The 23,126-nt window shown below is 43.8% G+C and overlaps 13 non-coding genes and 1 pseudogene across 13 annotated transcripts; all 14 read right to left on the bottom strand.

Moving 5' to 3' along the window:
- Positions 1–363: 363 nt before the first annotated feature.
- Positions 364–482, bottom strand: LOC125730323 (5S ribosomal RNA). The gene has a single exon (XR_007390676.1). It is a non-coding gene; the product is annotated as a 5S ribosomal RNA (ribosomal RNA).
- A 1,077-nt stretch (positions 483–1,559) lies between these two features.
- On the bottom strand, positions 1,560–1,678 carry LOC125733429 (5S ribosomal RNA). Its single transcript, XR_007392775.1, has one exon. It is a non-coding gene; the product is annotated as a 5S ribosomal RNA (ribosomal RNA).
- A 3,425-nt stretch (positions 1,679–5,103) lies between these two features.
- LOC125730405 (5S ribosomal RNA) lies at positions 5,104–5,222 on the bottom strand. The gene has a single exon (XR_007390742.1). It is a non-coding gene; the product is annotated as a 5S ribosomal RNA (ribosomal RNA).
- Positions 5,223–6,300: 1,078 nt separating this feature from the next.
- Positions 6,301–6,419, bottom strand: LOC125732413 (5S ribosomal RNA). Its single transcript, XR_007391794.1, has one exon. It is a non-coding gene; the product is annotated as a 5S ribosomal RNA (ribosomal RNA).
- A 3,421-nt stretch (positions 6,420–9,840) lies between these two features.
- On the bottom strand, positions 9,841–9,959 carry LOC125730399 (5S ribosomal RNA). The gene has a single exon (XR_007390738.1). It is a non-coding gene; the product is annotated as a 5S ribosomal RNA (ribosomal RNA).
- A 1,077-nt stretch (positions 9,960–11,036) lies between these two features.
- On the bottom strand, positions 11,037–11,155 carry LOC125732412 (5S ribosomal RNA). Its single transcript, XR_007391793.1, has one exon. It is a non-coding gene; the product is annotated as a 5S ribosomal RNA (ribosomal RNA).
- Positions 11,156–12,228: 1,073 nt separating this feature from the next.
- LOC125732063 (5S ribosomal RNA) lies at positions 12,229–12,347 on the bottom strand (annotated as a pseudogene).
- Positions 12,348–13,423: 1,076 nt separating this feature from the next.
- Positions 13,424–13,542, bottom strand: LOC125737162 (5S ribosomal RNA). Its single transcript, XR_007396428.1, has one exon. It is a non-coding gene; the product is annotated as a 5S ribosomal RNA (ribosomal RNA).
- A 1,077-nt stretch (positions 13,543–14,619) lies between these two features.
- Positions 14,620–14,738, bottom strand: LOC125732949 (5S ribosomal RNA). The gene has a single exon (XR_007392311.1). It is a non-coding gene; the product is annotated as a 5S ribosomal RNA (ribosomal RNA).
- Positions 14,739–15,815: 1,077 nt separating this feature from the next.
- LOC125733961 (5S ribosomal RNA) lies at positions 15,816–15,934 on the bottom strand. Its single transcript, XR_007393292.1, has one exon. It is a non-coding gene; the product is annotated as a 5S ribosomal RNA (ribosomal RNA).
- Positions 15,935–17,011: 1,077 nt separating this feature from the next.
- LOC125734038 (5S ribosomal RNA) lies at positions 17,012–17,130 on the bottom strand. Its single transcript, XR_007393366.1, has one exon. It is a non-coding gene; the product is annotated as a 5S ribosomal RNA (ribosomal RNA).
- Positions 17,131–18,211: 1,081 nt separating this feature from the next.
- LOC125736139 (5S ribosomal RNA) lies at positions 18,212–18,330 on the bottom strand. Its single transcript, XR_007395422.1, has one exon. It is a non-coding gene; the product is annotated as a 5S ribosomal RNA (ribosomal RNA).
- Positions 18,331–19,414: 1,084 nt separating this feature from the next.
- On the bottom strand, positions 19,415–19,533 carry LOC125734641 (5S ribosomal RNA). Its single transcript, XR_007393944.1, has one exon. It is a non-coding gene; the product is annotated as a 5S ribosomal RNA (ribosomal RNA).
- A 1,080-nt stretch (positions 19,534–20,613) lies between these two features.
- Positions 20,614–20,732, bottom strand: LOC125735067 (5S ribosomal RNA). The gene has a single exon (XR_007394366.1). It is a non-coding gene; the product is annotated as a 5S ribosomal RNA (ribosomal RNA).
- Between the last annotated feature and the right edge of the window lie 2,394 nt (positions 20,733–23,126).

The following is a 23,126-nucleotide window of genomic DNA, read 5'->3' as shown; positions in this document are numbered from 1 at the left end:
CTGTGGCGAAGTGGTTTTTGCATAGAAAACAAAGCGGTCAGTTGAAGAGGAATAATATCAGTACTTTGTTTAAAACTGTGTGTAAAAAGCTGTCATTAACAATAAGTTGTAAAACGTGAATGGGGAGTGACAGTCTTCAAGTTTGTGAGAAGATCGCGCCCTGGTGGAATAAAGGCACGAACAGCTTACAGCACCTAGAATTACCAGAAAGTATTTAGAGTAAAACGGTGTGTAAAAGCTACCTTTATGAATGAGAGAAAAATATATATATATATATATATAAAATAGTAAAATGGAAGGGGAGTGATAGATTTAAATTAATCGTGAAGTGGAGCGCCCCCTGTATAAAGTAAAAGTGAGAAAAGCTTACAGCACCTGGTATTCCCAGGTGGTCTCCCATCCAAGTACTAACCATACCCTACCCTGCTTAGCTTTTGAGATCAGACGAGATCGGGCGTGTTCAGGGTGGTATGGCCATAAGCGAGAGACGCTACCAAAAACAGCCCTTTTGCATTACACGCGTCTATACATGCCAGTTAGTCCCATTGGATCCTACTCCTGGTTTTTTTTTTTTTTTATCTGACTCACACTGCAGCACCACCATCCAATCGGCAGCGCCGGACCCACACCAAACATTCACCAAACTACTCAGCCGGCAGCCTACCACAATTATTCCATTCTTTCCGCATCCGCACACTTCCTTCTTTTTAACTCCTTTTCACTACCGCACAGGTTAATCGCCGCACGTCCCCCGCCGGCAAACATTACTCCTTTGCCTACTGCATGCAGGCTTCTCTTAACGACCCTCTGTTATCAACTCCGCTAACAGCCACAAAATCTCCGCCGCACGAAGCCCACTGGTAGCTGCTGAATCACATGCTTCCCCAAAACGTCATGCTGTCAGAACACTGGGAGCTACACACACCAACAAGTCCATACTGCAGGCTGCAGCCAGAACAATTTTCTACATTCAAACATCGACGGCCTCTTCTCTCTAAAAATTCACCAGACCGCTTCTACCACCAGCAAAGAAGTTTCCATACCTAATTCCTCTGTGATTCCCACTAACCTAAACATTAAGCTGGCATTGAAGGGTGTGAATTACCCCGGCCAATCTGTTCTTTTAAATACAGCTTTTAGCAAGTTTTGAAAGGAGAAGAGCAGAACTTGCTATGCCAATAATATCGAGTCTTCTGTGGCGAAGTGGTTTTTGCATAGAAAACAAAGCGGTCAGTTGAAGAGGAATAATATCAGTACTTTGTTTAAAACTGTGTGTAAAAAGCTGTCTCTTTATCATTAACAATAAGTTGTAAAACGTGAATGGGGAGTGACAGTCTTCAAGTTTGTGAGAAGATCGCGCCCTGGTGGAATAAAGGCACGAACAGCTTACAGCACCTAGAATTACCAGGCAGTATTTAGAGTAAAACGGTGTGTAAAAGCTGCCTTTATGAAAGAGAGAAAATAAAAATATATATATAAAATAGTAAAATGGAAGGGGAGTGATAGATTTAAATTAATCGTGAAGTGGAGCGCCCCCTGTATAAAGTAAAAGTGAGAAAAGCTTACAGCACCTGGTATTCCCAGGTGGTCTCCCATCCAAGTACTAACCAGACCCTACCCTGCTTGGCTTCCGAGATCAGACGAGATCAGGTGTGTTCAGGGTGGTATGGCCGTAAGCGAGAGACGCTACCAAAAACAGCCCTTTTGCATTACACGCCTCTATACATGCCAGTTGGTCCCATTGGATCCTACTCCTGGTTTTTTTTTTTTTTTTATCTGACTCACACTGCAGCCCCACCATCCAATCGGCAACGCCGGACCCACACCAAACATTCACCAAACTACTCAGCCGGCAGCCTACCACAATTATTCCATTCTTTCCGCATCCGCACACTTCCTTCTCTTTAACTCCTTTTCACTACCGCACAGGTTAATCGCCGCACGTCCCCCGCCAGCAAACATTACTCCTTTGCCTACTGCATGCAGGCTTCTCTTAACGACCCTCTGTTATCAACTCCGCTAACAGCCACAAAATCTCCGCCGCGCGAAGCCCACTGGTAGCTGCTGAATCACATGCTTCCCCAAAACGTTGCGCTGTCAGAACACTGGGAGCTACACACACCAACAAGTCCATACTGCAGGCTGCAGCCAGAACAATTTTCTACATTCAAACATCGACGGCCTCTTCTCTCTAAAAATTCACCAGACCGCTTCTACCACCAGCAAAGAAGTTTCCATCCCTAATTCCTCTGTGATTCCCACTAACCTAAACATTAAGCTGGCATTGAAGGGTGTAAATTACCCCGGCCAATCTGTTCTTTTAAATACAGCTTTTAGCAAGTTTTGAAAGGAGAAGAGCAGAACTTGCTATGCCAATAATATCGAGTCTTCTGTGGCGAAGTGGTTTTTGCATAGAAAACAAAGCGGTCAGTTGAAGAGGAATAATATCAGTACTTTGTTTAACACTAGAATTCCTGGAAAAATGAGGCTCTCCTCACAAGGAGCCCCCCCTCTTACTCCCCTCACAAGCTGCCCGCCCCCTCTCCAGCACCATTAACACCTTTTGTTTTGCAAATGAATCACAGTCACTCAGCTGAAGTCATCCCCCAGCCTGAAGTCACTTCTTCAACTCAGGTCTGCACTAAAGAGTTTATCTAGTGATGTATTGTAAGGATTCACATGCTTTGATACATAATAATTTGAAATACAGTGGAACCCCCAAATCTACTACGGTAACCGTGGTGTCAATTACACAAATATATTTTGATATAGCAAATACATATATTTTGATGTATGTTCTGTGTCTACAACTATATGTGTAAATGTATGATGAAATAACATGTCATACATGTGCACGCATGTGCATTTCTGATGTAAACACTTCATGTGCCACATGGGGAAAAGTTGCATCATTGATTCATGAGTACAAGCTGCAGGAATATTGACAAAGAATGTGTAAATTTCAAGTATCAGATGGTATAAAGATAAAGAGCATGTGTGTGTATGATAGAGAGAGAGAGTCCGTGTCATTCAAGTGGAAGATACACATTTATTATACAAAATAAGCACATACACTAAAGATACAAAACCTTTTCTATCCACTAACAGTCATCACACACCCAATGACACTCCTTCCTACACTTGCGACAGGTGTACCTGTCACACTGCACACATCTCTCTGTACTGTGGTTCCTATTACCAGGGGCGCCGCTAGCAATTTTGGGCCCTATGACAAAATATGAGGTTGGGCCCCCCTACCACACCCATTCAGATCTCTGGGGGCCCCTAAAGGGCGTGGGCCCTTAGAATTGTCCCAACTTTCCCCCCCTTAGCGGCGCCCCTGCCTATTACAGTGACGGAGCACCTGACACTGAGTCCTCTTTCCAGTGGAAAGCTGAGGAACAGAAGCTTGTCTAAGCTGTGTCTTCATTTCTTTTTCAATCTCTTTTTCTTGCATAAATCGACGCCGAAGTTTCTTTTTCCCAAACAGAGCCATCTTTAGCCTTCATGCAAAGCGCAGCTGCAGTGTCCTGAGTTCTTACTTAGTGATTCATTTATAATGCATATATCGCGCTAATGTTATGCCATGGTTCTTTTACCGATATATGTAAATCAATTTATCTTTTAGCTCTAACTTTTACAACTGAATAAGGTTACACAGATTGTCGCAGACATCAACTGTATGTATTTATTATATCAAAAATAACCGATTGAATGTGATACGGAAACACACACGCACGCGAAAGTCTTTTTTTTATTATGCCGTAATTATATATCTGGACCACAATCTGTTTATGAATAATTAGCACTTTTGTGTGCTCATAATTGCCCATCCTGTTTCATACGTACATCACGAAGTGTTTGTGTTCACTGTGGCATTTCATAATCCCACACACAAATGCACACACGTCGGGAGTAATTTACAGTCTTTTGTGCGCTGATAACTGCGCAATGTTTCCCATGTAACATGTGAATTGTTTCCGTGTGAAGTTCACCATGGCATCTCATAATCCCACACACAAATGCACACACGTCGGGAGTAATTTACAGTCTTTTGTGCGCTGATAACTGCGCAATGTTTCCCATGTAACATGTGAATTGTTTCCGTGTGAAGTTCACCGTGGCATCTCATAATCCTACGCACAAATGCACACACGTCCGCAGTAATTTACAGTCTTTTGTGCGCTCATAACTGCGCGATCTTTTTCGCAAGTAGCAACGTCAGTGTTTACATTCAAAGCGCATTGTGCTCTCTCATAACAAATGGACATAGTAATCAGCAGTCTTTTGTGTGCATGCACTTCTTACGGGGATTACGGTCTTTGCACATTGCAAGTTGCAGGTTTTTCTTCATTACCTATAAAAATGCTTTGTCTGTCGGTACATTTATAATGCAAATATCATGCAAGGGTAATTTTAATGACATACATTAATTAATTTGTCATTTAGCCCTGATCGAACTTTAAAACTGAAAATCAGATAACCGATTGCTACAGGCAGTAAGCAAATGCATGTATTTATTCCATCAAATACTTTCTTGAAACTGAAATTACCGAATCAAGAGAAATGGTGTTTCAAATTATGATATATTAACGCATGTATTTTACGATTCCTCAGACCACACTGTTAGAAAACGTTTCTGTGCAGACCCGAAGCTGAAACCGTGAAACTCCGCTTTCATTTGCAAAACAATAGGTGTTGATTGGCGCTGATGAGGGGGCGGGCAGCTTGTGTGGGGAGTGAGGGGGGGGCTCCACCCGAGGTGCGTCCGAAAAATTTCGTTGATTTCAGGGATCGTAGTGTTAAAACTGTGTGTAAAAAGCTGTCTCTTTATCATTAACAATAAGTTGTAAAACGTGAATGGGGAGTGACAGTCTTCAAGTTTGTGAGAAGATCGCGCCCTGGTGGAATAAAGGCACGAACAGCTTACAGCACCTAGAATTACCAGGAAGTATTTAGAGTAAAACGGTTTCTAAAAGCTGCCTTTATGAATGAGAAAAAAAAAATATATATATATATATAAAATAGTAAAATGGAAGGGGAGTGATAGATTTAAATTAATCGTGAAGTGGAGCGCCCCCTGTATAAAGTAAAAGTGAGAAAAGCTTACAGCACCTGGTATTCCCAGGAGGTCTCCCATCCAACTACTAACCAAAACCTACCCTGCTTGGCTTCCGAGATCAGACGAGATCAGGCGTGTTCAGGGTGGTATGGCCGTAAGCGAGAGATGCTACCAAAAACAGCCCTTTTGCATTACACGCCTCTATACATGCCAGTTGGTCCCATTGGATCCTACTAATGTTCTTTTTTTTTTTTTATCTGACTCACACTGCAGCCCCACCATCCAATCGGCAGCGCCGGACCCACACCAAACATTCACCAAACTACTCAGCCGGCAGCCTACCACAATTATTCCATTCTTTCCGCATCCGCACACTTCCTTCTTTTTAACTCCTTTTCACTACCGCACAGGTTAATCGCCGCACGTCCCCCGCCGGCAAACATTACTCCTTTGCCTACTGCATGCAGGCTTCTCTTAACGACCCTCTGTTATCAACTCCGCTAACAGCCACAAAATCTCCGCCGCACGAAGCCCACTGGTAGCTGCTGAATCACATGCTTCCCCAAAACGTCGCGCTGTCAGAACACTGGGAGCTACACACACCAACAAGTCCATACTGCAGGCTGCAGCCAGAACAATTTTCTACATTCAAACATCGACGGCCTCTTCTCTCTAAAAATTCACCAGACCGCTTCTACCACCAGCAAAGAAGTTTCCATCCCTAATTCCTCTGTGATTCCCACTAACCTAAACATTAAGCTGGCATTGAAGGCTGTGAATTACCCCGGCCAATCTGTTCTTTTAAATACAGCTTTTAGCAAGTTTTGAAAGGAGAAGAGCAGAACTTGCTATGCCAATAATATCGAGTCTTCTGTGGCGAAGTGGTTTTTGCATAGAAAACAAAGCGGTCAGTTGAAGAGGAATAATATCAGTACTTTGTTTAAAACTGTGTGTAAAAAGCTGTCTCTTTATCATTAACAATAAGTTGTAAAACGTGAATGGGGAGTGACAGTCTTCAAGTTTGTGAGAAGATCGCGCCCTGGTGGAATAAAGGCACGAACAGCTTACAGCACCTAGAATTACCAGGAAGTATTTAGAGTAAAACGGTTTCTAAAAGCTGCCTTTATGAATGAGAGAAAAAAATATATATATATATAAAATAGTAAAATGGAAGGGGAGTGATAGATTTAAATTAATCGTGAAGTGGAGCGCCCCCTGTATAAAGTAAAAGTGAGAAAGGCTTACAGCACCTGGTATTCCCAGGAGGTCTCCCATCCAAGTACTAACCAGACCCTACCCTGCTTGGCTTCCGAGATCAGACGAGATCGGGCGTGTTCAGGGTGGTATGGCCGTAAGCGAAAGATGCTACCAAAAACAGCCCTTTTGCATTACACGCGTCTATACATGCCAGTTAGTCCCATTGGATCCTACTCCTGGTTTTTTTTTTTTTTTTATCTGACTCACACTGCAGCCCCACCATCCAATCGGCAGCGCCGGACCCACACCAAACATTCACCAAACTACTCAGCCGGCAGCCTACCACAATTATTCCATTCTTTCCGCATCCGCACACTTCCTTCTTTTTAACTCCTTTTCACTACCGCACAGGTTAATCGCCGCACGTCCCCCGCCGGCAAACATTACTCCTTTGCCTACTGCATGCAGGCTTCTCTTAACGACCCTCTGTTATCAACTCCGCTAACAGCCACAAAATCTCCACCGCACGAAGCCCACTGGTAGCTGCTGAATCACATGCTTCCCCAAAACGTCGCGCTGTCAGAACACTGGGAGCTACACACACCAACAAGTCCATACTGCAGGCTGCAGCCAGAACAATTTTCTACATTCAAACATCGACGGCCTCTTCTCTCTAAAAATTCACCAGACCGCTTCTACCACCAGCAAAGAAGTTTCCATCCTTAATTCCTCTGTGATTCCCACTATCCTAAACATTAAGCTGGCATTGAAGGGTGTGAATTACCCCGGCCAATCTGTTCTTTTAAATACAGCTTTTAGCAAGTTTTGAAAGGAGAAGAGCAGAACTTGCTATGCCAATAATATCGAGTCTTCTGTGGCGAAGTGGTTTTTGCATAGAAAACAAAGCGGTCAGTTGAAGAGGAATAATATCAGTACTTTGTTTAACACTAGAATTCCTGGAAAAATGAGGCTCTCCTCACAAGGAGCCCCCCCTCTTACTCCCCTCACAAGCTGCCCGCCCCCTCTCCAGCACCATTAACACCTTTTGTTTTGCAAATGAATCACAGTCACTCAGCTGAAGTCATCCCCCAGCCTGAAGTCACTTCTTCAACTCAGGTCTGCACTAAAGAGTTTATCTAGTGATGTATTGTAAGGATTCACATGCTTTGATACATAATAATTTGAAATACAGTGGAACCCCCAAATCTACTACGGTAACCGTGGTGTCAATTACACAAATATATTTTGATATAGCAAATACATATATTTTGATGTATGTTCTGTGTCTACAACTATATGTGTAAATGTATGATGAAATAACATGTCATACATGTGCACGCATGTGCATTTCTGATGTAAACACTTCATGTGCCACATGGGGAAAAGTTGCATCATTGATTCATGAGTACAAGCTGCAGGAATATTGACAAAGAATGTGTAAATTTCAAGTATCAGATGGTATAAAGATAAAGAGCATGTGTGTGTATGATAGAGAGAGAGAGTCCGTGTCATTCAAGTGGAAGATACACATTTATTATACAAAATAAGCACATACACTAAAGATACAAAACCTTTTCTATCCACTAACAGTCATCACACACCCAATGACACTCCTTCCTACACTTGCGACAGGTGTACCTGTCACACTGCACACATCTCTCTGTACTGTGGTTCCTATTACCAGGGGCGCCGCTAGCAATTTTGGGCCCTATGACAAAATATGAGGTTGGGCCCCCCTACCACACCCATTCAGATCTCTGGGGGCCCCTAAAGGGCGTGGGCCCTTAGAATTGTCCCAACTTTCCCCCCCTTAGCGGCGCCCCTGCCTATTACAGTGACGGAGCACCTGACACTGAGTCCTCTTTCCAGTGGAAAGCTGAGGAACAGAAGCTTGTCTAAGCTGTGTCTTCATTTCTTTTTCAATCTCTTTTTCTTGCATAAATCGACGCCGAAGTTTCTTTTTCCCAAACAGAGCCATCTTTAGCCTTCATGCAAAGCGCAGCTGCAGTGTCCTGAGTTCTTACTTAGTGATTCATTTATAATGCATATATCGCGCTAATGTTATGCCATGGTTCTTTTACCGATATATGTAAATCAATTTATCTTTTAGCTCTAACTTTTACAACTGAATAAGGTTACACAGATTGTCGCAGACATCAACTGTATGTATTTATTATATCAAAAATAACCGATTGAATGTGATACGGAAACACACACGCACGCGAAAGTCTTTTTTTTATTATGCCGTAATTATATATCTGGACCACAATCTGTTTATGAATAATTAGCACTTTTGTGTGCTCATAATTGCCCATCCTGTTTCATACGTACATCACGAAGTGTTTGTGTTCACTGTGGCATTTCATAATCCCACACACAAATGCACACACGTCGGGAGTAATTTACAGTCTTTTGTGCGCTGATAACTGCGCAATGTTTCCCATGTAACATGTGAATTGTTTCCGTGTGAAGTTCACCATGGCATCTCATAATCCCACACACAAATGCACACACGTCGGGAGTAATTTACAGTCTTTTGTGCGCTGATAACTGCGCAATGTTTCCCATGTAACATGTGAATTGTTTCCGTGTGAAGTTCACCGTGGCATCTCATAATCCTACGCACAAATGCACACACGTCCGCAGTAATTTACAGTCTTTTGTGCGCTCATAACTGCGCGATCTTTTTCGCAAGTAGCAACGTCAGTGTTTACATTCAAAGCGCATTGTGCTCTCTCATAACAAATGGACATAGTAATCAGCAGTCTTTTGTGTGCATGCACTTCTTACGGGGATTACGGTCTTTGCACATTGCAAGTTGCAGGTTTTTCTTCATTACCTATAAAAATGCTTTGTCTGTCGGTACATTTATAATGCAAATATCATGCAAGGGTAATTTTAATGACATACATTAATTAATTTGTCATTTAGCCCTGATCGAACTTTAAAACTGAAAATCAGATTACCGATTGCTACAGGCAGTAAGCAAATGCATGTATTTATTCCATCAAATACTTTCTTGAAACTGAAATTACCGAATCAAGAGAAATGGTGTTTCAAATTATGATATATTAACGCATGTATTTTACGATTCCTCAGACCACACTGTTAGAAAACGTTTCTGTGCAGACCCGAAGCTGAAACCGTGAAACTCCGCTTTCATTTGCAAAACAATAGGTGTTGATTGGCGCTGATGAGGGGGCGGGCAGCTTGTGTGGGGAGTGAGGGGGGGGCTCCACCCGAGGTGCGTCCGAAAAATTTCGTTGATTTCAGGGATCGTAGTGTTAAAACTGTGTGTAAAAAGCTGTCTCTTTATCATTAACAATAAGTTGTAAAACGTGAATGGGGAGTGACAGTCTTCAAGTTTGTGAGAAGATCGCGCCCTGGTGGAATAAAGGCACGAACAGCTTACAGCACCTAGAATTACCAGGAAGTATTTAGAGTAAAACGGTTTCTAAAAGCTGCCTTTATGAATGAGAAAAAATATATATATATATATAAAATAGTAAAATGGAAGGGGAGTGATAGATTTAAATTAATCGTGAAGTGGAGCGCCCCCTGTATAAAGTAAAAGTGAGAAAAGCTTACAGCACCTGGTATTCCCAGGAGGTCTCCCATCCAACTACTAACCAAAACCTACCCTGCTTGGCTTCCGAGATCAGACGAGATCAGGCGTGTTCAGGGTGGTATGGCCGTAAGCGAGAGATGCTACCAAAAACAGCCCTTTTGCATTACACGCCTCTATACATGCCAGTTGGTCCCATTGGATCCTACTAATGTTCTTTTTTTTTTTTTATCTGACTCACACTGCAGCCCCACCATCCAATCGGCAGCGCCGGACCCACACCAAACATTCACCAAACTACTCAGCCGGCAGCCTACCACAATTATTCCATTCTTTCTGCATCCGCACACTTCCTTCTTTTTAACTCCTTTTCACTACCGCACAGGTTAATCGCCGCACGTCCCCCGCCGGCAAACATTACTCCTTTGCCTACTGCATGCAGGCTTCTCTTAACGACCCTCTGTTATCAACTCCGCTAACAGCCACAAAATCTCCGCCGCACGAAGCCCACTGGTAGCTGCTGAATCACATGCTTCCCCAAAACGTCGCGCTGTCAGAACACTGGGAGCTACACACACCAACAAGTCCATACTGCAGGCTGCAGCCAGAACAATTTTCTACATTCAAACATCGACGGCCTCTTCTCTCTAAAAATTCACCAGACCGCTTCTACCACCAGCAAAGAAGTTTCCATCCCTAATTCCTCTGTGATTCCCACTAACCTAAACATTAAGCTGGCATTGAAGGGTGTGAATTACCCCGGCCAATCTGTTCTTTTAAATACAGCTTTTAGCAAGTTTTGAAAGGAGAAGAGCAGAACTTGCTATGCCAATAATATCGAGTCTTCTGTGGCGAAGTGGTTTTTGCATAGAAAACAAAGCGGTCAGTTGAAGAGGAATAATATCAGTACTTTGTTTAAAACTGTGTGTAAAAAGCTGTCTCTTTATCATTAACAATAAGTTGTAAAACGTGAATGGGGAGTGACAGTCTTCAAGTTTGTGAGAAGATCGCGCCCTGGTGGAATAAAGGCACGAACAGCTTACAGCACCTAGAATTACCAGGAAGTATTTAGAGTAAAACGGTTTCTAAAAGCTGCCTTTATGAATGAGAGAAAAAAAATATATATATATAAAATAGTAAAATGGAAGGGGAGTGATAGATTTAAATTAATTGTGAAGTGGAGCGCCCCCTGTATAAAGTAAAAGTGAGAAAGGCTTACAGCACCTGGTATTCCCAGGAGGTCTCCCATCCAAGTACTAACCAGACCCTACCCTGCTTGGCTTCCGAGATCAGACGAGATCGGGCGTGTTCAGGGTGGTATGGCCGTAAGCGAAAGATGCTACCAAAAACAGCCCTTTTGCATTACACGCGTCTATACATGCCAGTTAGTCCCATTGGATCCTACTCCTGGTTTTTTTTTTTTTTTTATCTGACTCACACTGCAGCCCCACCATCCAATCGGCAGCGCCGGACCCACACCAAACATTCACCAAACTACTCAGCCGGCAGCCTACCACAATTATTCCATTCTTTCCGCATCCGCACACTTCCTTCTTTTTAACTCCTTTTCACTACCGCACAGGTTAATCGCCGCACGTCCCCCGCCGGCAAACATTACTCCTTTGCCTACTGCATGCAGGCTTCTCTTAACGACCCTCTGTTATCAACTCCGCTAACAGCCACAAAATCTCCACCGCACGAAGCCCACTGGTAGCTGCTGAATCACATGCTTCCCCAAAACGTCGCGCTGTCAGAACACTGGGAGCTACACACACCAACAAGTCCATACTGCAGGCTGCAGCCAGAACAATTTTCTACATTCAAACATCGACGGCCTCTTCTCTCTAAAAATTCACCAGACCGCTTCTACCACCAGCAAAGAAGTTTCCATCCTTAATTCCTCTGTGATTCCCACTATCCTAAACATTAAGCTGGCATTGAAGGGTGTGAATTACCCCGGCCAATCTGTTCTTTTAAATACAGCTTTTAGCAAGTTTTGAAAGGAGAAGAGCAGAACTTGCTATGCCAATAATATCGAGTCTTCTGTGGCGAAGTGGTTTTTGCATAGAAAACAAAGCGGGGAGTTGAAGAGGAATTATATTAGTACTTTGTTTAAAACTGTGTGTAAAAAGCTGTCTCTTTATCATTAACAATAAGTTGTAAAACGTGAATGGGGAGTGACAGTCTTCAAGTTTGTGAGAAGATCGCGCCCTGGTGGAATAAAGGCACGAACAGCTTACAGCAGCTATAATTACCAGGCAGTATTTAGAGTAAAACGTGTGTAAAAGCTGCCTTTATGAATGAGAGAAAAAAGAAATATATAAAATAGTAAAATGGAAGGGGAGTGATAGATTTAAATTAATCGAGAAGTGGAGCGCCCCCTGTATAAAGTAAAAGTGAGAAAAGCTTACAGCACAGGGTAATCCCAGTAGGTCTCCCATCAAAGTACTAACCAGACCCTATCCTGCTTGGCTTCTGAGATCGGACGAGATCGGGCGTGTTCAGGGTGGTATGGCCGTGAGCGAGAAAAACTACCAAAAACAGCCCTTTTGCATTACACGCCTCTATACATGCTAGTTAGTCCCATTGGATCCTACTCCTGTTTTTTTTTTTTTTTTTAATCTGACTTACACTGCAGCCTCACCATCCAATCGGCAGTGCCGGAACCACACCAAACATTCACCAAACTACTCAGCCGGCAGCCTACCACAATTATTCCATTCTTTCCGCATCCGCACACTTCCTTCTCTTTAACTCCTTTTCACTACCGCACAGGTTAATCGCCGCACGTCCCCCGCCGGCAAACATTACTCCTTTGCCTACCGCATGCAGGCTTCTCTTAATGACCTTCTGTTATCAACTCCGCTAACAGCCACAAAATCTCCGCCGCACGAAGCCCACTGGTAGCTGCTGAATCACATGCTTCCCCAAAACGTCGCGCTGTCAGAACACTGGGAGCTACACACGCCAACAAGTCCATACTGCAGGCTACAGCCAGAACAATTTTCTACATTCAAAATCGACGGCCTCTTCTCTCTAAAAATTCACCAGACCGCTTCTACCACCAGCAAAGAAGTTTCCATCCCTAATTCCTCTGTGATTCCCACTAACCTAAACATTAAGCTGGCATTGAAGGGTGTGAATTACCCCGGCCAACCTGCTCTTTTAAATACAGCTTTTAGCAAGTTTTGAAAGGAGGAGAAGAGCAGATAATATGCCAATAATATCGAGTCTTCTGTGGCGAAGTGGTTTTTGCATAGAAAACAAAGTGGTGAGTTGAAGAGGAATTATATCAGTACTTTGTTTAAAACTGCGTGTAAAAAGCTGTCTCTTTATCATTAACAATAAGTTGTAAAACGTGAATGGGGAGTGACAGTCTTCAAGTTTGTGAGAAGATCACGCCCTGGTGGAATAAAGGTACGAACAGCTTACAGCAGCTAGAATTACCAGGCAGTATTTAGAGTAAAACGGTTTCTAAAAGCTGCCTTTATGAATGAGAGAAAAAAAATATATGTATAAAATAGTAAAATGGAAGGGGAGTGATAGATTTAAATTAATCGTGAAGTGGAGCGCCCTCTGTATAAAGTAAAAGTGAGAAAAGCTTACAGCACCTGGTATTCCCAGGTGGTCTCCCTTCCAAGTACTAACCAGACCTTACGCTGCTTAGCTTCCGAGATCGGACGAGATCGGGTGTGTTCAGGGTGGTACGGCCGTAAGCGAGAGACACTACCAAAAACAGCTATTTTGCATTACACGCGTCTATACATGCCAGTTAGTCCCATTGGATCCTACACCTGTTTTTTTTTTTTTTAATCTGACTCACACTGCAGCACCACCATCCAATCGGCAGCGCCGGACCCACACCAAACATTCACCAAACTACTCAGCCGGCACCCTACCACAATTATTCCATTCTTTCCGCATCCGCACACTTCCTTCTCTTTAAGTCATTTTCACTACCGCACAGGTTAATCGCCGCACGTCCCCCGCCGGCAAACATTACTCCTTTGCCTACCGCATGCAGGCTTCTCTTAACGACCCTCTGCTATCAACTCCGCTAACAGCCACAAAATCTCCGCCGCACGAAGCCCTCTGGTAGCTGCTGAATCACATGCTTCCCCAAAACGTCGCGCTGTCAGAACACTGGGAGCTACACGCACCAACAAGTCCATACTGCAGGCTGCAGCCAGAACAATTTTCTACATTCAAACATCGACGGCCTCTTCTCTCTAAAAATTCACCAGACCGCTTCTACCACCAGCAAAGAAGTTTCCATCCCTAATTCCTCTGTGATTCCCACTAACATAAACATTAATCTGGCATTGAAGGGTGTGAATTACCCCGGCCAACCTGCTCTTTTAAATACAGCTTTTAGCAAGTTTTGAAAGGAGGAGAAGAGCAGATAATATGCCAATAATATCGAATATTCTGTGGTGAAGTGGTTTTTGCATAGAAAACAAAGCGGTGAGTTGAAGAGGAATAATATCAGTACTTTGTTTAAAACTGTGTGTAAAAAGCTGTCTCTTTATCATTAACAATAAGTTGTAAAACGTGAATGGGGAGTGACAGTCTTCAAGTTGGTGAGAAGATCGCGCCCTGGTGGAATAAAGGCACGAACAGCTTACAGCACCTAGAATTACCAGGAAGTATTTAGAGTAAAACGGTTTCTAAAAGCTGCCTTTATGAATGAGAGAAAAAAAAAAATATATATATAAAATAGTAAAATGGAAGGGGAGTGATAGATTTAAATTAATCGTGAAGTGGAGCGCCCCCTGTATAAAGTAAAAGTGAGAAAAGCTTACAGCACCTGCTATTCCCAGGTGGTCTCCCATCCAAGTACTAACCAGACCCTACCCTGCTTAGCTTCCGAGATCAGATGAGATCGGGCGTGTTCAGGGTGGTATGGCCGTAAGCGAGAGATGCTACCAAAAACAGCCCTTTTGCATTACACGCATCTATACATGCCAGTTAGTCCCATTGGATCCTACTCCTGGTTTTTTTTTTTTTTATCTGACTCACACTGCAGCCCCACCATCCAATCGGCAGCGCCGGACCCACACCAAACATTCACCAAACTACTCAGCCGGCAGCCTACCACAATTATTCCATTCTTCCCGCATCCGCACACTTCCTTCTTTTTAACTCCTTTTCACTACCGCACAGGTTAATCGCCGCACGTCCCCCGCCGGCAAACATTACTCCTTTGCCTACTGCATGTAGGCTTCTCTTAACGACCCTCTGTTATCAACTCCGCTAACAGCCACAAAATCTCCGCCGCACGAAGCCCACTGGTAGCTGCTGAATCACATGCTTCCCCAAAACGTCGCGCTGTCAGAACACTGGGAGCTACACACACCAACAAGTCCATACTGCAGGCTGCAGCCAGAACAATTTTCTACATTCAAACATCGACGGCCTCTTCTCTCTAAAAATTCACCAGACCGCTTCTACCACCAGCAAAGAAGTTTCCATCCCTAATTCCTCTGTGATTCCCACTAACCTAAACATTAAGCTGGCATTGAAGGGTGTGAATTACCCCGGCCAATCTGTTCTTTTAAATACAGCTTTTAGCAAGTTTTGAAAGGAGAAGAGCAGAACTTGCTATGCCAATAATATCGAGTCTTCTGTGGCGAAGTGGTTTTTGCATAGAAAACAAAGCGGTCAGTTGAAGAGGAATAATATCAGTACTTTGTTTAAAACTGTGTGTAAAAAGCTGTCTCTTTATCATTAACAATAAGTTGTAAAACGTGAATGGGGAGTGACAGTCTTCAAGTTGGTGAGAAGATCGCGCCCTGGTGGAATAAAGGCACGAACAGCTTACAGCACCTAGAATTACCAGGAAGTATTTAGAGTAAAACGGTTTCTAAAAGCTGCCTTTATGAATGAGAGAAAAAAAAATATATATATATAAAATAGTAAAATGGAAGGGGAGTGATAGATTTAAATTAATCGTGAAGTGGAGCGCCCATTGTATAAAGTAAAAGTGAGAAAGGCTTACAGCACCTGGTATTCCCAGGAGGTCTCCCATCCAAGTACTAACCAGACCCTACCCTGCTTAGCTTCCGAGATCAGACGAGATCGGGCGTGTTCAGGGTGGTATGGCCGTAAGCGAGAGATGCTACCAAAAACAGCCCTTTTGCATTAAACGCGTCTATACATGCCAGTTAGTCCCATTGGATCCTACTCTTGGTTTTTTTTTTTTTTATCTGACTCACACTGCAGCCCCACCATCCAATCGGCAGCGCCGGACCCACACCAAACATTCACTAAACTACTCAGCCGGCAGCCTACCACAATTATTCCATTCTTTCCGCATCCGCAGACTTCCTTCTTTTTAACTCCTTTTCACTACCGCACAGGTTAATCGCCGCACGTCCCCCGCCGGCAAACATTACTCCTTTGCCTACTGCATTCAGGCTTCTCTTAACGACCCTCTGTTATCAACTCCGCTAACAGCCACAAAATCTCCGCCGCACGAAGCCCACTGGTAGCTGCTGAATCACATGCTTCCCCAAAACGTCGCGCTGTCAGAACACTGGGAGCTACACACACCAACAAGTCCATACTGCAGGCTGCAGCCAGAACAATTTTCTACATTCAAACATCGACGGCCTCTTCTCTCTAAAAATTCACCAGACCGCTTCTACCACCAGCAAAGAAGTTTCCATCCCTAATTCCTCTGTGATTCCCACTAACCTAAACATTAAGCTGGCATTGAAGGGTGTGAATTACCCGGCCAATCTGTTCTTTTAAATACAGCTTTTAGCAAGTTTTGAAAGGAGAAGAGCAGAGCTTGCTATGCCAATAATATCGAGTCTTCTGTGGCGAAGTGGTTTTTGCATAGAAAACAAAGCGGTCAGTTGAAGAGGAATAATATCAGTACTTTGTTTAAAACTGTGTGTAAAAAGCTGTCTCTTTATCATTAACAATAAGTTGTAAAACGTGAATGGGGAGTGACAGTCTTCAAGTTTGTGAGAAGATCGCGCCCTGGTGGAATAAAGGCACGAACAGCTTACAGCACCTAGAATTACCAGGAAGTATTTAGAGTAAAACGGTTTCTAAAAGCTGCCTTTATGAATGAGAGAAAAAAAATATATATATATATAAAATAGTAAAATGGAAGGGGAGTGATAGATTTAAATTAATCGTGAAGTGGAGCGCCCCCTGTATAAAGTAAAAGTGAGAAAAGCTTACAGCACCTGGTATTCCCAGGTGGTCTCCCATCCAAGTACTAACCAGACCCTACCCTGCTTAGCTTCCAAGATCAGATGAGATCAGGCGTGTTCAGGGTGGTATGGCCGTAAGCGAGAGATGCTACCAAAAACAGCCCTTTTGCATTACACGCCTCTATACATGCCAGTTAGTCCCATTGGATCCTACTCCTGTTTTTTTTTTTTTTTTATCTGACTCACACTGCAGCCCCACCATCCAATCGGCAGCGCCGGACCCACACCAAACATTCACCAAACTACTCAGCCAGCAGCCTACCACAATTATTCCATTCTTTCCGCATCCGCACACTTCCTTCTTTTTAACTCCTTTTCACTACCGCACAGGTTAATCGCCGCACGTCCCCCGCCGGCAAACATTACTCCTTTGCCTACTGCATGCAGGCTTCTCTTAACGACCCTCTGTTATCAACTCCGCTAACAGCCACAAAATCTCCGCCGCACAAAGCCCACTGGTAGCTGCTGAATCACATGCTTCCCCAAAACGTCGCGCTGTCAGAACACTGGGAGCTACACACACCAACAAGTCCATACTGCAGGCTGCAGTCAGAACAATTTTCTACATTCAAACATCGACGGCCTCTTCTCTCTAAAAATTCACCAGACCGCTTCTACCACCAGCAAAGAAGTTTCCATCCCTAATTCCTCTGTGATTCCCACTAACCTAAACATTAAGCTGGCATTGAAGGGTGTGAATTACCCCGGCCAATCTGTTCTTTTAAATACAGCTTTTAGCAAGTTTTGAAAGGAGAAGAGCAGAACTTGCTATGCCAAAAATATCGAGTCTTCTGTGGCGAAGTGGTTTTTGCATATAAAACAAAGCGGTCAGTTGAAGAGGAATAATATCAGTACTTTGTTTAAAACTGTGTGTAAAAAGCTGTCTCTTTATCATTAACAATAAGTTGTAAAACGTGAATGGGGAGTGACAGTCTTCAAGTTTGTGAGAAGATCGCGCCCTGGTGGAATAAAGGCACGAACAGCTTACAGCACCTAGAATTACCAGGAAGTATTTAGAGTAAAACGGTTTCTAAAAGCTGCCTTTATGAATGAGAGAAAAAAAAAAAAAATATATATATATAATAGTAAAATGGAAGGGGAGTGATAGATTTAAATTAATCGTGAAGTGGAGCGCCCCCTGTATAAAGTAAAAGTGAGAAAGGCTTACAGCACCTGGTATTCCCAGGAGGTCTCCCATCCAAGTACTAACCAGACCCTACCCTGCTTGGCTTCCGAGATCAGACAAGATCAGGCGTGTTCAGGGTGGTATGGCCATAAGCGAGAAATGCTACCCAAAACAGCCCTTTTGCATTACACGCGTCTCTACATGCCAGTTAGTCCCATTGGATCCTACTCCTGGTTTTTTTTTTTTTTTTATCTGACTCACACTGCAGCACCACCATCCAATCGGCAGCGCCGGACCCACACCAAACATTCACCAAACTACTCAGCCGGCAGCCTACCACAATTATTCCATTCTTTCCGCATCCGCACACTTCCTTCTCTTTAAGTCCTTTTCACTACCTCACAGGTTAATCGCCGCACGTCCCCCGCCGGCAAACATTACTCCTTTGCCTACCGCATGCAGGCTTCTCTTAACGACCCTCTGCTATCAACTCAGCTAACAGCCACAAAATCTCCGCCGCACGAAGCCCACTGGTAGCTGCTGAATCACATGCTTCCCCAAAACGTCGCGCTGTCAGAACACTGGGAGCTACACACACCAACAAGTCCATACTGCAGGCTGCAGCCAGAACAATTTTCTACATTCAAACATCGACGGCCTCTTCTCTCTAAAAATTCACCAGACCGCTTCTACCACCAGCAAAGAAGTTTCCATCCCTAATTCCTCTGTGATTCCCACTAACCTAAACATTAAGTTGGCATTGAAGGGTGTGAATTACCCCGGCCAACCTGCTCTTTTAAATACAGCTTTTAGCAAGTTTTGAAAGGAGGAGAAGAGCAGATAATATGCCAATAATATCGAGTCTTCTGTGGCGAAGTGGTTTTTGCATAGAAAACAAAGCGGTGAGTTGAAGAGGAATTATATCAGTACTTTGTTTAAAACTATGTGTAAAAAGCTGTCTCTTTATCATTAACAATAAGTTGTAAAATGTGAATGGGGAGTGACAGTCTTCAAGTTTGTGAGAAGATCGCGCCCTGGTGGAATAAAGGCACGAACAGCTTACAGCAGCTAGAATTACCAGGCAGTATTTAGAGTAAAACGGTGTGTAAAAGCTGCCTTTATGAATGAGAGAAAAAATATATAGTTATATATATATAAAATAGTAAAACGGAAGGGGAGTGATAGATTTAAATTAATCGTGAAGTGGAGTGCCCCCTGTATAAAGTAAAAGTGAGAAAAGCTTACAGCACCTGGTATTCCCAGGTGGTCTCCCATCCAAGTACTAACCAGACCCTAACCTGCTTAGCTTCCGAGATCAGACGAGATCGGGCGTGTTCAGGGTGGTATGGCCATAAGCGAAAGACGCGACCAAAAACAGCCCTTTTGCATTACACGCGTCTATACATGCCAGTTAGTCCCATTGGATCCTACTCCTGGTTTTTTTTTTTTTTTTTATCTGACTCACACTGCAGCACCACCATCCAATCGGCAGCGCCGGACCCACACCAAACATTCACCAAACTACTCAGCCGGCAGCCTACCACAATTATTCCATTCTTTCCGCATCCGCACACTTCCTTCTTTTTAACTCCTTTTCACTACCGCACAGGTTAATCGCCGCACGTCTCCCGCCGGCAAACATTACTCCTTTGCCTACTGTATGCAGGCTTCTCTTAACGACCATCTGTTATCAACTCCGCTAACAGCCACAAAATCTCCGCCGCACGAAGCCCACTGGTAGCTGCTGAATCACATGCTTCCCCAAAACGTCGCGCTGTCAGAACACTGGGAGCTACACACACCAACAAGTCCATACTGCAGGCTGCAGCCAGAACAATTTTCTACATTCAAACATCGACGGCCTCTTCTCTCTAAAAATTCACCAGACCGCTTCTACCACCAGCAAAGAAGTTTCCATCCCTAATTCCTCTGTGATTCCCACTAACCTAAACATTAAGCTGGCATTGAAGGGTGTGAATTACCCCGGCCAATCTGTTCTTTTAAATACAGCTTTTAGCAAGTTTTGAAAGGAGAAGAGCAGAACTTGCTATGCCAATAATATCGAGTCTTCTGTGGCGAAGTGGTTTTTGCATAGAAAACAAAGCGGTCAGTTGAAGAGGAATAATATCAGTACTTTGTTTAAAACTGTGTGTAAAAAGCTGTCTCTTTATCATTAACAATAAGTTGTAAAACGTGAATGGGGAGTGACAGTCTTCAAGTTTGTGCGAAGATCGCGCCCTGGTGGAATAAAGGCACGAACAGCTTACAGCACCTAGAATTACCAGGAAGTATTTAGAGTAAAACGGTTTCTAAAAGCTGCCTTTATGAATGAGAGAAAAAAATATATATATATATAAAATAGTAAAATGGAATGGGAGTGATAGATTTAAATTAATCGTGAAGTGGAGCGCCCCCTGTATAAAGTAAAAGTGAGAAAAGCTTACAGCACCTGGTATTCCCAGGTGGTCTCCCATCCAAGTACTAACCAGACCCTACCCTGCTTAGCTTCCAAAATCAGACGAGATCGGGCGTGTTCAGGGTGGTATGGCCGTAAGCGAGAGATGCTACCAAAAACAGCCCTTTTGCATTACACGCGTCTATACATGCCAGATAGTCCCATTGGATCCTACTCCTGGTTTTTTTTTTTTATCTGACTCACACTGCAGCCCCACCATCCAATCGGCAGCGCCGGACCCACACCAAACATTCACCAAACTACTCAGCCAGCAGCCTACCACAATTATTCCATTCTTTCCGCATCCGCACACTTCCTTCTTTTTAACTCCTTTTCACTACCGCACAGGTTAATCGCCGCACGTCCCCCGCCGGCAAACATTACTCCTTTGCCTACTGCATGCAGGCTTCTCTTAACGACCCTCTGTTATCAACTCCGCTAACAGCCACAAAATCTCCGCCGCACGAAGCCCACTGGTAGCTGCTGAATCACATGCTTCCCCAAAACGTCGCGCTGTCAGAACACTGGGAGCTACACACACCAACAAGTCCATACTGCAGGCTGCAGCCAGAACAATTTTCTACATTCAAACATCGACGGCCTCTTCTCTCTAAAAATTCACCAGACCGCTTCTACCACCAGCAAAGAAGTTTCCATCCCTAATTCCTCTGTGATTCCCACTAACCTAAACATTAAGCTGGCATTGAAGGGTGTGAATTACCCCGGCCAGTCTGTTCTTTTAAATACAGCTTTTAGCAAGTTTTGAAAGGAGAAGAGCAGAACTTGCTATGCCAATTGTTGACAGAAATGAATAATGTGCTCTCAAATTGTGAAGTGTATATATGTGAAAGAGTTTGTATTGATGACCGATGGGTGGCAGCTGTGAGCTAAGCCGATGTTGTAAAAGTGTTAATAAAGTTTTTTCTTCTTGACGGTAAAGAGACAGGAGTTTAACGTGTGTGTGTCAGTCCTCCATAAAAGATGTATACATTCGGTTTAGTATAGCATTTTACACGCCATAACTGCTGTAGCATGTATTTCTGCTAACAGGTTATGGGCCCAGAGCAAATGAAAAGGTTTTCAACGATTATTTTTCTCGCTAAGAAAACCGTGGCAACATACCGAGTGCGTTTTCGTTACGTGATATACTAGAACCATGAGCGGACGGGTAACCGAGTCAAGTAGTCGCTGGTCCCGACTAATCTTTAATGGAGATGAGCGTAATTATGAACTGTGGGAGACAAAATTTTTGGGCCATCTTCGGCTGCAAGGACTGAAGGATACCATTTTAAGAGGGCCCATCCACGACGAGGATGAGGAAGAGGACGATCAGAAAAATGCGGAGGCATATGCTGAATTAATCCAATTCCTGGATGATAAGAGTTTATCGTTGGTGATGCGAGAAGCAACAGACGATGGACGAAAAGCGTTACAAATACTGCGGGACTACTATGCAGGCAAAGGGAAGCCGCGTGTAATTAGTCTGTATACTGAACTAACTTCACTCCGAAAGTTAAGCAGCGAAAGTGTGATCGACTACATCATACGGGCAGAGTCGGCCATCACGGCACTGAGAAACGCTGGTGAAACACTGAGTGATGGACTATTAGTAGCAATGATTCTAAAGGGACTGCCTGAATCATTTAAACCATTCGCGATCCATATCACGCAAAGCGAAGTACCGATTCCTTTTGCTGAATTTAAAACCAGATTACGGAGTTATGAAGACACAGAGAAAATGCGCGTTGCAACGTCTGACGACAACGTGATGAAAGCGCGGATACAGCCGAGTGCAAAACCTGCTTCGGTGAGTACGAGTGATCGGGGAACCGAGAGTACCGATATAGTGTGCTTCAGATGCGGTATAAAAGGACACATGGCAAAAGCATGTCGACGCAAACAGTGGTGCAGCCGGTGTAAAAACTCCACGCACCGCGACGCGAACTGCAGACGGAAACAGCGAAGCGACAATGCAAGACAAGTCTCAGAGGAGATGAGTAGCAAGGAATACGCATTCCGTATGAGCGAGGGAAACGCAGAGGTCCAACCAAGGCGCGACATAAAGCTGACTGGTCTGATGGTAGATACGGGGGCAACCTCACATATCATCACGGATATAACGAAGTTCAAGAAGTTTGACGATAGCTTCCACGCTGAGACACACTGTATAGAGCTGGCCGATGGCACAAGATGCAATGGGGTGGCAGAGCGCAGGGGTGATGCAGAGCTCAGCTTGATTGACAGCAAAGGACAACGCCAGACCACGACGTTGAGACAGGCGTTGTACATCCCCACATACCCACAGGACATCTTTTCTGTAAAAGCAGCCACAGCCAATGGAGCAACTATTATCTTCAAACAAGGGAAAGACATCCTTCAACATAGAGATGGTACAACATTCCTAATTAATGAACAGAACAGACTGTACTATTTACAAACACTGAATGATGAGTGTGTTGATCATTGTAAGAGTTGTCATGACCTGCAGACATGGC

This window comes from Brienomyrus brachyistius, chromosome 2, assembly GCF_023856365.1.
Source record: "Brienomyrus brachyistius isolate T26 chromosome 2, BBRACH_0.4, whole genome shotgun sequence".
In the NCBI taxonomy this organism is placed as follows: Eukaryota; Metazoa; Chordata; class Actinopteri; order Osteoglossiformes; family Mormyridae; genus Brienomyrus; species Brienomyrus brachyistius.
Note: the sequence above shows the minus strand (reverse complement) of the source record. Positions and strands in the feature narration are given on the sequence as shown.